General features: G+C 49.9%; 1 protein-coding gene and 1 long non-coding RNA gene across 5 annotated transcripts in view; both read right to left on the minus strand.

Annotated features, from left to right (window-relative positions):
* The window catches only part of Hmg20a (high mobility group 20A), a 77,979-nt gene that overhangs the window by 9,290 nt on the left and 58,375 nt on the right, over positions 1-10,314 (minus strand). The window lies entirely within an intron of this gene.
* On the minus strand, positions 4,796-8,343 carry LOC105982509. Its single transcript, XR_001174894.1, has 2 exons — positions 8,185-8,343; positions 4,796-6,888 (listed from the first exon to the last, which is right to left on the minus strand). It is a non-coding gene; the product is annotated as an uncharacterized LOC105982509 (long non-coding RNA).

Genomic DNA, 10,314 nt, shown 5'->3' on the forward strand with positions numbered 1-10,314 from the left:
TTGTCAGTTGTAGGGTTTGGACTCAGGGCCTGGGCATTGTCCCTGGACTCTTTTCCTCAAGGCTAGCACTTTACCACTTTGAGCCACAATGTCACTTCTGGCTTTTCAGTGAGTCACTGGAGATAAGAGTGTCATTGAGCTGGGAAGGTGGCTTGGTGGTAGAGTGCTTGCCTTCCATGCATGAGGCCCTGGGTTGGATTCCTCAGTACCACATAAGCAGAAAAAACCAGAAGTGGAGCTATGGTTCAAGTGGTAGAGCGCTATCCTTGAGCTGAAGAGCTGAAGGACAGTGCCCAGGCCCAGAGTTCAAGCCCCATGTCCAACAACTCCCCGTCCCCCCCCCCAAAAAAAAAAGAAGTGTTACAGACTTTCCTGCCAGGGCTGGCTTTGAACCTTGCTCCTCAGACCTTAGCCTTCTATGTAGAGCTAGGATTACAGGTATGGCTTCCAGTGCCCAGCCCTGTTTCTGGTTAAATAACTACAAGGTATTTACCATCCTCTTTTATTTACTGAACCTGCAAGATTGGCAACAGTAGTCCACCTCTAAAGTTGTGCTAGGAATCGAATGACATAATTTGTATGAAAAGTAGAATAGAAAGGCTTGGCTTGTAGCAGGTGTCTAATTGTCATCCCCCACTCCATCTTCCATAAATTCTAATATTTAAGAGTCTTCTACTCAGGACAGTTATTATCCTATGGATTAACTAATTCAATCCATATAAAAACTCTACCAGAGACTGGGGAGATAATTCACTGGCAGCATGCCTGTAAGCTTGAGCAAAGATATGGGTTCAATTCCCAGGGTGAATAGAGAATGAATTTAAAACAGTTCATTTACATTTGAGATAAAGTCCTCATTAGCTGAGTTACTTGTTTGTCCTTCAATACTCTGATCCCTTCCTTCTAGCCTTTATGTAACAGCTGCCTCTTGTCAGGTGAGAGTCAAGTAATTCTTTCACTCCTCAACAATTACGTGCACCTCTCTAGCAGGGCGCTGATGGCTCACACCTGTAATCCTAGCTACTCAGGAGGCTGAGATCTGAAGATTGCAGATGGAAACCAGACTGGGCAGATAAATCTGAGAGACTCATCTCCATTTAACCAGCAGAAAGCCAGCAGTGGAGGTGTGGCACAAGTGTTAAGAGTGTCAGCCTTGAGTGAAAGATCTTTTTGTTGTTGTTGGACACCAGTACTAGAATTCAGTACCCGTGCTTCTATTCACTAGCTGGCGCTATACCAACCCAGCCACGTGTCTAAACCCTTGGGTGAAAGATCTAAACAACAGTGCCCAGGCCCTGAGTTCAAGCCCCAGTAGTGGCACGCATGCACACACACTAACTTTGCCTCTATGCAAACTCAATATAACCTGCCATCTACTAGAACTAGACTCTCAGAAACTATGATTTCTACATATTTTTCTTTTCTTCTATTGGTCATGGGGCTTGAACTCAGGACCTGGGCGCTGTCCCTGAGCTCTTCAGCTCAAGGTGAGCACTCTACCACTTGAGCCACAGTGCCACTTCCAGTTTTCTGGTGGCTAATTTGAGACAAGAGTCTCATGGACTTTCCTGCCCAATGTGGCTTTGAACCACGATCCTCAGATCTAAAATACTTTTTTCTTTTTTGTTGGTTGTGGGACTTGAACTCTGGGCCTGGCGCTGCCCCTGAGCTCTTCAGTTCAAGGCTAGCACTCCACCTCCTGAGCCATGGTGCCACTTCTGGTTTTCTAGTGGTTTATTGGAGATAAGGGTCTCATGGACTTTCCTGCCCAGGCTGGCTTTGAACCATAATCCTCAGATCTCATCCTCCTGAGTAGCTAGGATTACAGGCATGAGCCACCGGTGCCCAGCTACTTTTTTAAAAAAATAATACTTTTCTAACCTCAAGTACTGAGCTGATCAGATGACCTTTTGGCCTCAGATGCTGGAGCTGGGACTATGGTACCTTTACCCAGCCATCCTTCCCGCACAATCTCCCGATTTCATGTTGACAAAAATCTTCACATTGCATGCTCTTCTCTTCCCAAAGCCAGTTCCTATGTTCTTGGGCCTCCTCCTTTCAGTGTTTTGTGACAAGAGAACTTAAGATGTGGGTTCCTTGCCCTGTACACAGTCCAAATGCCTTCTAGATGAACACAGCTACACACTTCCACCGCATCCTTCTCTCTACCCCTCTCTCTTTCATGAGCTAGCATAGAAGCTGGTGTTTATGTCAATAGGTATTGTAAAGTACCTATCAGGGCACAAGCTATGTGTCAAAAGTGAATAAATGAGAGAGAGAGGGAGAGAGAGAGGCCCTAACTTGGAACTCTGCAAGGTAGGAAATCCTTTCCAATGACAGGAAGAGACGCTTGGTGTCCCAGCCCTACAATGTGTGCACATCCTCACCCTCCTGCCGATACGCCGGGCTGTCCGGATCCGGCACAGGCTGAACAGCCAAAGGCCACCGACACCGGGGAAGCAGGACAACCACCTGCTTATGCTGGCTTTTACCAAACAAGCCTAGCCACCAGCTGTTGCAAGAGGAAAGGTGGGAGCAGGAAATGCCAGCTCAGCCTGAAGCTACTTGTTTCCTGGCTGGCTAGGGGTGAGGGCGAGAGAAGTCCCCAGAAAGGGTATGGTCATTTTCTTTTCTCTCTCTTTCTTCTTGTTGGTCATGGGGCTTGAGAACTCAGGGCCCTGACACTGTCAATTTAGTAAGAGTGCAAGGCTAGCACACTCTTACTACTTGGAGCCACAGCTTTCACTTCTGGTTTTCTGGTGGTTCACTGGAGATGAATCTCATGGATTTTTCCTGCCTGGGCTGGCTTTGAACTATAATCCTTAGATCTCAGCCTCCTGAGTAGCTGGATGATAGCATGAGCCACCAGCACTCAGCTTTGTCTCCTCCCTCCCTCCCCTCTCACTTTATCTCTTTCCTCTCTTCTGAGGGACAAAGAGTTAGGGGAAATGTGCCAAGGAAGCCTTTCTTCCCCCAACTCCTCTTTCTATGTGCCAGTACTGAGGCTTGAACTCAGGATCTTAGTGCTCACTGTCCATTAGTCTTTTTGCTCAAAGTCCTGTCACTTGAGTCATACCTCCACTACTGGCTTTTTTTTGGTGGTTCACTGGAGATAAGAGTCTCACGGACTTTCCTGCCCAGGCTGGCTTTACACTGTGACCCTTAGATCTCAGCCTCCTCAGTAGCTGGGATGACAGGTGTGAGCCACCAGCACCCAGCTAACAGGATCATTTTGAAACGACCACCAGGCAAAAGGAGGAAAAATGCGTCCTGTTCACCAATCCAGCAGGCCAGTGGAATCCCAAGCTCATGTGTGATGAACCCCCCAGGCCCTTGGCTCCATGTTCATTCCCTCCCTTTTCTTGACTGGCCCCTGGGTATTATCAGGACCCTGGGTCCACACACAGATGACATTTCTCAGCCTTTCTAATGCTGCGTGAGTCACGTGACCGCATTCCGGCCAAATTAAGTGCAAGGGTGGCGTAGGACTTCCAGGAAGCCTCTTGGAAATCCACGGTTGTCCTTTTTGTCCTTGCTTTCTTCTCTTTCTGCTGCCAGGAATCTCAGGCTGCTGGCTGCTGGCCAAGTGGCTATTTTGGACCGTGAGGTGACCTTGAGAAAAAAAACCATGCTGTGGCCCAGACAGGGGCTGGCCTGCTGGTTTTGGACAGGCTACTCTTGGCTCACATTCCTCTGTGAGGCTCACAGTTCATATTGAGCCCTGGCTGATGTGAGTTTCTGTTAAACATAGTCAAATGCAATCCCAGCTCTCATGCCCCGGATAATCCTTGGCACTTCCAACCCTCTCAAGCGTGGTGGTTTGTTGCATGATTCTGTCGTAACAACACTAGAAGACAGCTGAGGCATGCGCTGTGTCAGAGAGGAAAGGAGTTCAAACCAACAAAGCCCGCCCGAGGCCACCCAGCCAGCCAGCTCCCTGGGCAGGCCGTGGCTCTCCCAGCCCTGCCCTGATGATTTTACAAGCAGGTGGAAGCTTCAAGCCCCATGCCGAAGGCTCACATTTAGTCACTCAGGAGGCTGAGAGCTGAGGATGACAGTTTGAAGCCAGCCTGGGCAGGAAAATCTGTGAGGCTAATATTTCCAATTTACCAGCAAAAAGCTGGAAGTGGAGCTGTGGCCTAAGAGGTATAGTGCCAGCCTTGAGCAAAGAAAGACTTCACCTAGGCCCTGGGTTTGAGGACTAGTACTAGCACCACACACAAAACAGCTGGGGAGACACAGGTAACCAGTCAGTTTAAAACATTCTTGATTGAGTCCTTAAGCTGCTTTTTTGCTCAAGGCTAGTGCTCTACCACTTGAAATACAGCTCCACTTCTGGCTTTTTTTTTTAAATTGCAGTTAAGAGTCTTAGGGACTTTCCTGCCTGGGGTGGCTTTGAACTGTGACTGTCAATCTCAGCCTCCTGAATAGCTAGGATTACAGACAGGCGTGAGCCACCAATGCCTGGATAGTGGCAGTTATGTTTAAAAAGCAAGTTGTTAGCCATGTGTCAAAAGATCAACTGCCAGGGCATCCTATGAGCCGACTCCAGAGTAACCACTGCCTCCTAACATGAGTCAGAAATCACTGTATTGTCACTGCAGTTTTGTTATTGCAAGAGCTGCATCATCAGACAGGTGAAGACACATTGTGAATGGGCAATTAGTGAAATGAATGTGGTGCTGTTTCCAAAGCCCCAACCTGATGATTCATGTGGAGCTGAGTCTTCAAGGGGGGAAAACGCAGAAGCAGGACTTTTTCTCTTTACCATGCAAGCAAAACCGGATCCGGTGGGTTCCACATAGAAAAGTTTTAATGAGACAAATGTCAAGCAACCACCATCAACTTCTTAAAAAAAAAAAAAAAAGACAACGAAGAAAACCAAAAGTTTAATTACAAAAACACTTGTAGGGAAAACTTGGCATTTCAACAGTCCCAAACACATGTACATTTTTCTTCTTCTTCTAAAGTTTGTCAGAAACAAAACACCTCTGTCTCCCTTTTCCTCAGCTGCTCCTTGTTTTAAGACAAATAAAAAAGGGAAATGTGTGAACACTCGGAGCCAACAAGCTTATTTCTTGAGAGAACCATGGACATGTGGTCACATCGAGGAATTTGCTAGAAAACAAGAAGTCTCTGTCCCTTATGGGTGGAGGAGAGGGGGGGGGTGCACAGACCTGCTCCCCAGAATCTGGCAGTGATGACGGCTGACACCCAGCGAGGTGGGGTCAGGGGCGGTGCCCCCGGAGGGCTGGCACTGGACTCTGACGACTCCCCAGGGATCCAGTCACACATTTGAATATGCAAATGAGCCCGGTCACGGACAGGATGGCAGAAGGCACAGGCTTTCCCAGTCACCACAGCCAAGCCACCAGGGCTGCAGGAACGGCTCCCGCGGGGGAGAGCAGCAGTAGCAGGGGTGGAAGGCTGGAGGGAAGGACAGGAAGCAGCTGGCGGGTGGCAGCCGGGGCTGTCCTGCGGCTACAGACGCTGAGTTCCAGCTTGGCCTTCGCAGTCAAGGACTCTTAAGACGTGGCCAAAACAGCAGATGAGAGCCGGGAGAGGGGGAAACGCTGGCAGTGGAGCTGCCTGGCTCTACAGCACTACCTAACCAAGGGGTGCTCAGTGCCCCCCAACTGCCAGGTGCTGGCATGTGGGCTTCAGTGCACAAAGTTGTTGTTTTTAATTGTTGGTGCCCCCGGGCGGGGGGGCCTTGGATTACGTGAGATGTAGGGGGGAGGACATCCGTTCCTGCACCAGGAAGGACACAGTGATGAGAGGGCTGCATGCCGCCCCGTGCCTTTGGTGGGGGGGGGGAGAGCAGATAATCGGTGCTTGGCTGCCGACGTTACCCCTGTACCCCAGAGCGGAGAGGAAAGCAGGACCCCAGGCCAGGCAGAGCCCGTTCTGCTTTTACTAAGGTGAGGGAGAAGGCAGGGGATTTTTTTTTTTTTCATACAGACTCAGCAGTCAATGGCCACAGGACAAAGCATGCGGGAAGCCCCCATGCCCTCTGCCATTTATTTCCTCCTGGGCCACCTGTGTACCCCAAGTAGCCCTAGGGCCCCCCATTTCCACTTGGAGTAATCTTGGGCTTGTTTTGGCTTTCTCCCTTCCTCCTCCTGTTTACCAGTGACCTTTTCCTCCACAAAAAGAAATGCTCCACAAGACACTGCCAACAGATGGGGACAGGAGCGCCTGGCTGGGGCGGGACTGCACGGGAGCGCAGCGGAACAGCATGGGGGGGACGGGGCGGGAGGAGAGCAAGCTCGCCTTCCTTCAGGCCGGCAATCATGGTGCCTGCTGAGGGCCGGCCCCCACTGCGCCCACGAGGGCTGGGAACACAGCCCTGCTCCACAGGGCTCTGTCAACAAGAAGCTCCTTTCTTCCCAAGCTCAGCAGGGCGATGATGGGAGAAGATTGGGACCATCCAATGAGAGAGGCTCTCCAGAGCCCTGCTGCGCCCAAGCCCAGAGGTCAGAAAATGGAGATGTACAACTTGGTATGGGTGAAGGAAAGGAAAAAAAAAATCCACCCAAAAGGCGTAAGAAAAAGTAACAGCTAAGTAAAAAGCAAACAAACAAAAAATCTGGAGTGCCACCCATTGAGGGGTCCAATCGGAACTGCCACAGGGGAAGTCTTCCTGTCCATGGCAGGTGGCAGTCCCAGGGGAGGGGCCGGGCCGCACAGCCTCAGGAGGGACAGGGCCGGTCTGCAGGTCAGTCCCACGCGCCCTGGCCTGTGGTCTCCTGGGGGGAGGGTATTTCACACACACCAGCCTCCCCCCTGGAATCCTCAGTCCTTCTCTGCTGCTCTCAGTTCAAATTTCCACAGATGGCTTCTCATTCCACACAAGCAAAAACACAGAACATCTTGGATCCCTAAGACCTGGAGAGTTTGGGGGTAAGGAGAGGGGAGACACCAGATAGAAAACTATTGATTAGTTGGGGCTGGACACTCAAGAAATGCTGGGAGTGGCGACCTGCGCCTGTTTATCTCAGCTACTTGGGAAGCTGAGATCAGGGCTGTGGTTCTAGACCAACTTGTGTGTGTCTGTGTGTGGTTGCAAGATGGCATCTGAAAAGAAAAGAGGGCTACTGCTCGAAGTGTAAATAGGAGGACTGGGGTCCAGGCTGGCCCTGGCAAAAAGTGAGACCTGACCAGGCACAGGTGGCTCACGCCTGTCATCCTAGCTACTCAGGAGGCTGCCACCTGAGGATCATGGTTCAAAGCCAGCCTGGGCAGGAAAGGCCGTGAGACTCTCATTTCTAATGAACCACCAGAAAAATGGAAGTGGAGCTGTGGCTCTAAGTGGTAGAGTGTCAGCCTTGAGCAAAAAAAGCTCAGAGATAGCTCCCAGGCCCTGAGTTCAAGGCCCATAACTGACCCCCAATCAAAACAAACAGAAAGAACCTCCAATGAGACCTTATCTTAGGAGTAACCAGTGCAAAAAGGGCTGGGAAGTGGCTCAAATGGTAGAGGGCCAGTTTAGGAAATTGAAGCTCCGAGTTCAAATCCTAATATTGACCAAAATAAAAAAAATGGTTAAGGCAAGGAGTAGTTTCTATCAATCAGAGAGCTCATAAAGCCGCAGTCACCCTCACTGAGGTATATGGGGTAACAATTCCATGACAAGTGTGGCCTGCCTAGTTCCAATTCTGGAACAACAAAAAGCACCCGTTGCTGAACACAGAAGAGCAACTATCAGAGACCAATCTGATGAGGGGAAATTAGTATCCTACTTTAGCACCAAGAACTGCGTGGTCAATCAAAACCAATTTTCTTCAAGCATAAATCTAAGGATATTTGTCTGTGTAGGAATGTGTTATATGTTATGCTCAATAAAATGTTCTTTTTGGTTGGGCTCAGTAATCCTACCTACCCAGTGGTCCGAGATCTGGAGGCTCACTGCCAGAAGCTAGCCTGGGCAGGAAACTCCATGAAACTTCACTTTTCAGAAATGACCATCAAAGAGCTGGGCTGAAGGCATGTCTCAAGAGGCAGAGCACCAGCGGAGCTGGCAATTGGAGAGGCCCTGCATTTTGAATGTCAGTACTGCTGCCCTTTTCCCAAAGGGTTTTTTTTCCCCCCTCCTCCAATTCTCAAACAGCCAAGTATTTATCATTTGATTCAACTGGAACTGGGTAACACATGGGTTTTAATGGTTCAGATAAAAGCAGTCACCTCTCAGGAAGGCACGGCGGCTCCTCCTGGGTCTCTGGGAGTGCAGGAGTGAGCGAGACAGAGGGAAGGTGAAGTAGAGGCACTCTTCCATCTAACCTGAAGATGGCCAGCCAGAAGTCTCTAATGTCATCATGGACTGGAACCCTTTTTTTTTTTTTAATTTTTGATCAGTTGTGGGGCTTGTACTTCTGGTTTTTGAGTGGTTCACTGTAGATAAAGAGTCTGGAGGACATTCCTGTCTGGGCTGGCTTTGAACTGTGATCCTCAGATCTCAGCCTCCTGAGTAGGATGACAGGATGACAGGGATGTGCCACTGGCGCCGGGCAGGACTAGAACCTTTTCTCCACCTCTAATGCTCTAGCGCAAGGTTTTCCTTGCCTCTGGAGGGCACGTTTCCCTCCGCGCTCTGTTCGTGGCATCTGTAGGCATGCTGTGGGCACTCTCCCCTCTGTGGGATCCAGTTTCTATGAGTTCTGGACGTTCTTCTGAAAGGCGGGGACCTGGAGCTCCCCTCCCTCCCTCCCTTCCTCCCTGGTTCCTGACAGAAGAGTGAAAGCTCTGCCAAGCTCGTGTCAGGGAAATTAATTGCACCACGAGTGCTGGGGACATCAGGCCTAGCTGTCCGTACATATTTGTATAATGAAGCCAGGCTAGTATTAATCACAACCTTTATAATTGTTTCATTTGACAGTGGCGGGGCGGCGCGGGGGAACTGGCTGTGCCTAGCTATGCTGGTTGCAAGAAGCTGTAGTAACAGCAGCTAGCATTTCCAGGTATTTTTTTTTTGTAGAGTAGAATCAAGGGTAATGGTAATATTCCTCGCTTGTCTATGGCCCTTCTGCGAGCTCCAGTTTTTAGACCCTTACCCTTAAGACAGAGCTCTAAGCGAATGCCTAGAGCTTATTGGCAAAGGCTTCAAATGGAAAGCCACAGTCCGCGCTGCCCCGTGCACAGGAGGTGAGACCGTGGCCCATCAATGACTGTTTGCTTTCGCCTCCTCCATGCTGGCTCTCCCCGCTCTCTCCTTTCAAGCAAACAAGAGTGCTAATTGAAAACACTGTGTGAAGATGAGAAGGATGACGAGCTCCTGGAAATCCCAGGCTTGGATTTACAAGCTGTTCTCTTTTGGTGGCTGCTGCAGCAGCAGCAGTACCACTCCTCTGGCCTACGGGGAGCACAGCCATTGAAGTACCTTCTACTCCATCTGGCTGCATGCTATTGGAGCTGGAGGCCTGAGCCCACTCGGCATGGCTAGAGCTAAGCATCATGAACCAAGTAGAGCAGTGGCCATCCAAAGGCAGGCCCTGAAGGCCAAAGATTTCCTTTTGTCATCACACATAACAAGTCAGGGATTTTTTTTTTTTTTTGTCGGTCGTGGGGCTTGAACTCTGGGCTTGAGTGCTGTCCCTCAGCTCTTCAGCTCAAGGTGAATGCTCTTGAGCTATACAGCGCCACTTACAGTTTTCTGGTGATTTATCGGAGATAAGAGTTTCACGGCCTTTCCTGCCCGGGCTGGCTTTGAACCGCAATCCTCAGATCTCAGCCTCCTAAGTAGCTAGGATGACAGGCGTGAGCCACCAGCACCAGCTTTTTTTTTTTGCCAGTCCTGGGGCTTGAACTCAGGGCCTGGGGACTGTCCCTGGGCCTCTTTTGCTCAAGGGTAGCACTCTACCACTTGAGCCACAGTGCCACTTCTGGCCTTTTCTGTGTATGTGGTACTAAGGAATCGAACCCAGGGCTTCATGCATGCAAGGCAAGCACTCTACCACTGAGCCACCTTCCCAGCTCAAGTCAGGGATTTATTCTTATACATGCTGTGCAAAGTCCAACCCAAGCTAGAATATCAATTATGTATACACTTAGGCCTGCAGGACAAAAAGACTCCAACTCAGGATGCTTTGAAGGTATCCCCTGCTGTAGGCTCCGGCCTTCCCCGAGGCTGCTACACTGCACAGCCTCACTCTCAAGACTCTTCAACACTTCATGCATCTGCAGGCAACTTAATCATAGACCCCAGGGCTGCTAGTTTTGGGGATGGCATCCTGAAAGAGCACCTTGTCTCTAGGAATTTCAGTGAACAAACACTGGCTCTAAGAAATGTTATCTGATGACCATTATGGCCAAAAAATC

This window comes from Dipodomys ordii, unplaced genomic scaffold (genome assembly GCF_000151885.1).
Source record: "Dipodomys ordii isolate 6190 unplaced genomic scaffold, Dord_2.0 Scaffold15, whole genome shotgun sequence".
NCBI lineage: Eukaryota > Metazoa > Chordata > Mammalia > Rodentia > Heteromyidae > Dipodomys > Dipodomys ordii.